This window comes from Ruditapes philippinarum, unplaced genomic scaffold (assembly GCF_026571515.1).
Source record: "Ruditapes philippinarum isolate M1 unplaced genomic scaffold, ASM2657151v2 ctg3698_1_1_1_1, whole genome shotgun sequence".
Taxonomy (NCBI): Eukaryota; Metazoa; Mollusca; class Bivalvia; order Venerida; family Veneridae; genus Ruditapes; species Ruditapes philippinarum.
The window spans coordinates 1-5,161 of NW_026853399.1; the positions used below are offsets into that span (position 1 = coordinate 1).

At 32.9% G+C, this 5,161-nt stretch overlaps 1 long non-coding RNA gene across 2 annotated transcripts; it reads left to right on the plus strand.

Annotated features, from left to right (window-relative positions):
- Positions 1–262: 262 nt before the first annotated feature.
- On the plus strand, positions 263–4,276 carry LOC132736769 (uncharacterized). 2 transcript variants are annotated; one of them, XR_009626623.1, is made up of 4 exons: positions 263–2,569; positions 2,991–3,074; positions 3,320–3,409; positions 3,645–4,276. It is a non-coding gene; the product is annotated as an uncharacterized LOC132736769 (long non-coding RNA). The 2 variants fall into 2 exon arrangements; XR_009626622.1 differs by having other exon boundaries at positions 3,320–4,276.
- Positions 4,277–5,161: the final 885 nt, after the last annotated feature.

Genomic DNA, 5,161 nt, shown 5'->3' on the forward strand with positions numbered 1-5,161 from the left:
TCTACAACAAATTAGTAGCACTTGTATTTATTACTGATAAAATGAAGACTCTGTTTTTAATCCAAAGTAAAATTACTCTCCATAATTTATAAACTAAAAAACTGTCACATAATGAAACGGTTTTTACTAAGTCAAGGGACATAACTCTACAAATACTGGATAAATCCACAAGCGAAACCCCAGGTGCACAACTACATATACTGAGCAACCTTCCCGTAAGGTTTCATGACTCAAGGTCAAAATCCTTCTCCGATTCTTCTACACTATGTTAACAATTTTACACCAAACTGTTCCACTGATGAAATTCTTTGAATGAAAAATTTTTATTTACAGAGACAAGAGTTGTCCCCCTCAACCTTTTCAACAAAAATATAGATTTTCTAAGCTTACAAATAATTATGCTGACTGGAATTTTTTAACTTTTTGAGAAAGTTCATCAATTAAGATTCAAAATTTTAAGGCACAAGTATGCACAAATATGTGCAATCTTTAAAAAAAAATAGTGTGAATCCTGCAATTGTGTGTCCTAGAGTAAACTCTTGAGAATCTCTTGCTCTGGGCAACAAATTATTGTATGCTACTTCTAGAACTTGACTTTTGGCTACGTGCTTAATTTTGCCTGAAAACTCAAAATAAACTGTACTTGTTATGTTGTCAGGTGAGCTAAACAGCAAATACCTTTCTAAAGGACGCTCCCTTGAATAAGCCCAAGATCGCCTTGCAATTAATCTTTTTTTTTTGCACATCTCTGACCTATATATGTACTCACACAGGGCTCTCATTTCATGATATATGTGGCCAAAATTCACAGTCTCCAGTAAAATATATATTGTCCCTATTTTTCAAAAAAAATGTTCCTGAATTAAAAAAAGAAATCTTTCAGTAATTTTATCTGCCTAAAGCAGAAGAGTCCCTAAACAATATAATAAAATTGGCATTGAAATAGAAGGGGTTTTTGTCACAAACACATAAGTTTCCCATATATGTACTCCAAGGATGGAACAGAGGCATATAAATCCCAAAAGTAGTTTGACAGTACTTAACAAATTTAAACAGACAGAGTGACAGGAACAGCCATTATTTTCATAAAGCCTTCGGCTTTCGCATGTATACATAGCATTCCTTCCTGGACGTATCGATTAAATCGCACTTTAAAAAAGAATCAAATCTCCCGCGTAATGAGGTATTCCCCATCGCACATGCGCAGTACACCATACAATACCGGAAGTAAACCCCGGAAATTTCATATCTTTTCTGGCGTTCGATGGTACACACGTGTGGGTTATATTCACCCTATCTTACGGGTTATACCTTTTTATTTTTGGTAGGTAAAGTATACCTTGTTATTTGTTTTTGTCATGGATGATGTTTTATCCGCTATGCCTTCTTCGGAAGAGGGTTTTTCTGGACTTTCTGAGTCTGACATGCCTAAAACTTCTAAACCTCCTCGGCGGTCAAAAAATGTAACAAAGTCTAAAAAACCCAAAGGTAAGGCCTTAAAGTCCACAGTTCATGTGGTAAATAAGAGTGTTGGCCAAATCTCTTCGGAGAAGTCTTCGGACAGGCCATTATTAGATGTTTCGAAGTTGTCAGCCGCTGACATTGCATCTCTTAGGAGTTTGCTTGGCATACAACAGGTGGATTCGAATCCTGTTGATAATGATGATGAGGTTTATTTTGCCGAAAAAGATTCGTCTGTTAGGCCTAATATTACTGTTCAGGTTGATGCAGATAATGTATCTGACAATGAATATAGGCTAATCAATGAAATGATTAGGGTAGACATAATTGCAACAGAATTTCTGTTGACACTGTACGAAAGCAGGTACTGTAATAAGTACTTTAAAGAAAATCCCAAAAAATCCGATAAGCAATAAATGTGTAAATGCATTTTAAATAATGTTAATTTTTAACAATTTAACAATGGCCCATAAAATACACCATACACGAAATACTTCGAATGACGTAGAGAAATATGACGTCACAAGTAAAACTATCATGGCGGTAAATGGTAAATATCGCGGGGTGAATTTGTGATTTACGTCTTTATCGCTGAATATAGAAGAACAAGTGTATCATCAGGTATGTTAACATTTTGCTGGCATATTATTTAATATTTAAAATCATTAACAAAATATTTCTAAGTTGTTTTATAAACACCGGATGGTCTTTTTGTTATTTCAATTTACAGGTACATTTTAAAGTAAACAAAATGAAATTTGTTACAGGTTACTTATAAATAAATTTCATTGTACCATAAGAACGTTATAGACACAACCGTAATCACAAAAATGATTTAAAAAATTATTTAGGTAGAAGTCTTGGATGCATTATGTTTGATATAAAAATCTACGGAAGCAAATTCGGGACATCAAATCAATTATTTGTCGTTAAAATCATCTTATATTTCTCGTCAAAATTGGTCAATTACATAAAAAATATGCAAGTAGAATGTCTAACAATCAATATTGTTTCAGATAATAGATGAAAGATTGTGTTCCCTTTTGTTAAATGGATTCAAAAGATGTTTAAGCTTTCCTTCAAACAAGAACGTATGCTATTTAAAAAGGTTGGTATTCTTAAATGTTTCTTTCATTAAAGAAGACAAACAGAAGCAAATTTGGAGTTTTGAGATATTTGAATGTTTGTTTTGACCGCATTTTATCAAAATTTATGTTTATTTGTTTATTTTGCTGTGTGAGCATGTACTTGAATAGAATTCCAAAGAACTTGAATAATTTGTCTTGTCATATTTTTTCGTGAATGATTTCTATATAAATGATGATAGCATATGGGTCATATATTTTTGTGTCAAAAATACATGGAAGCAAATCAAGTTTGTAATAGTATTATTATATTACTCTTTAAATGAGATGATTTAATTCAGTCTGAAATTAAACTAAATTAAATGAAATATTTATATTATAAATATGAAAGTTTAATGCCTTGGCAAAGTTGGAATCCATATTGTTTCGGATTAAATATTTCAGATGAAAGGTTATGTTCGACTATGTGACAAGAGTTGCAATAATTCCTAATCTACACTTAACCAAGACGATATGTTTTCTGAAAAGGTTGGTATTTTAGATGAATTTTTTAGAAATGCACAAAAGTACATAATTACTATGCATTTAAAAAAGAAAAAAATGTTTAGTTTGTCATATCAAAATATTGATGTCATTGCGGTGCAAATCGGAATGTCTCTTCTATTAAAAAAATAGAATACTTAAAATAGTATATTTCTAGTCAAAACTAAGAAGTAACATTGAAATAATATGGAAAAAAAATTTACTATCATCTTTATTGTTTCTTATTTCAGATGGAAGTTTGCGCACGTGTGTGTGAGGAAGGCTGCAATGAATTTTAATCTATTGTTTAAACAACAGTGCTTTTATAATTTGAAAAAAAGGTTAGTATTTCTGCATAATTTTCATAAAAGAGGAACAGACACTCATAATTACTAATAACAAAATATTTACAACACTGTCATTGTTTTACTTTATAATATATTATGACAAATTATTTCATTTAATAATTCATTTCTGTTAAGGGATCTATGAGGGCATTTGTGCTTGACTTGTTCCAGCGATGTAGTAAACTGACAAACTGTTTTGACTAAAGTAGTAATCTGTTTCTGATTTCAGATGGAGGAATGCCCTATTTGCAAAAAAAGTTTAGAGGACGGCACAGCTCGCGTGCGCCTCAGTGAAAAGGGGGTCATTGGTATTCAAGCTGCCAGTGCATATTCACCAACAGTAATTGAAGTTCAACCTGGAAATTATGTTCATGTCAAGTGTAGGAAGGATCTCACTCGACCTCAAAAGAAACTGACTGAAAATAACGAACAAGACCCTAAAAGAATTTTGCGTACACATACAAATAATTTTGATTTTAAGTCTCGTTGTCTGTTTTGTGCAAATTATGCAAAGTTTTCTTCAAAGACAAGAAAACGCTCTCATGATATTTTTCCAGTAAGAACACTTGATTTTCAAAATAAAATTATGGATATATGTCAAAGTAGAAATGATCTTTGGGCAATTGAAATTCATTCAAGGTTGAACCAAGTACTTGACATACCAGCCGCAGAAGCCATATACCACCAAACTTGTAGTGTTAATTTTAGAACTGGTAAAGGCATTCCCAAAACACTAAGTGAACCAAATACAGGCACAAACTCTATAAAACCTCCTGGAAGACCAACAAATGATGACCAGGCAGAAGCCTTTAAAGCGGTTGTTGAATATATTGAAAATAATGAAAACTAGAGGATGCTTTTGTAAAAAAGCGCATGTCTCCCCCACTGCTGAGAATAACTGTGAGTGGAAACAGGAATGGAAATGGAGATAAGATAATGTAAATACCCGGTAGTCACTTCAATGAAGGCTGTCTATGGATGGTTTCTATTGTTAAGGTTGTATGAGAAGATGCTTCCTAAACTGTTTGTTTTTAACCAGGTATTCAATTTTGAAAATCCTGGTTATTCAATCAGCGTATGGCAGGCGGGCGTCAAACGAAATTGCACTTGATGGTCATATCATATATAGTTTCACAAATGAAATTAAATGAAATTGTGTCTGCTCCATAATTCTTCAAACCTTTAAAGGATTTTGATGATACTTGAAACAAACGTTCATATTGTCAGATTTTTTTACACTATTGAAAGACAACTCAAATTACAATGTATGTAAAATCATGATAACTGTAGTGTGTTGGGATGACTCCACTCGTTTTCACAATGAAGCCTCTCTGGTAGATACTTGAAACAAAAATTCACCACATCCAGAGAACGTGTAGAGTACATGTTTCGTATGGCTGGTTCCAAGGTCAAGGTCTACTTGACACTTGAATGTCATATCATATATAGTTTCACAAACGAAATTAAAGGAAATTGTGTCTGCTCCATAACTCTTCAACCCTTTGAAGGATTTTGATGATACTTGAAACAAACGTTCATATTGTCAGATTTTTTACACTATTGAAAGACAACTCAAATTTCAATGTATGTCAAATCATGATAACTGTAGTGTGTTGGGATGACTCCACTCGTTTGACCTACTGACCCCAAAAACAATAGGGATCATCAGCTCTATAAGACCAATCATCCTATGAAGTTTGAGGGCTGTAGGTCAAAAGGAACTCTAGTTATCATCCGGAAACGAGA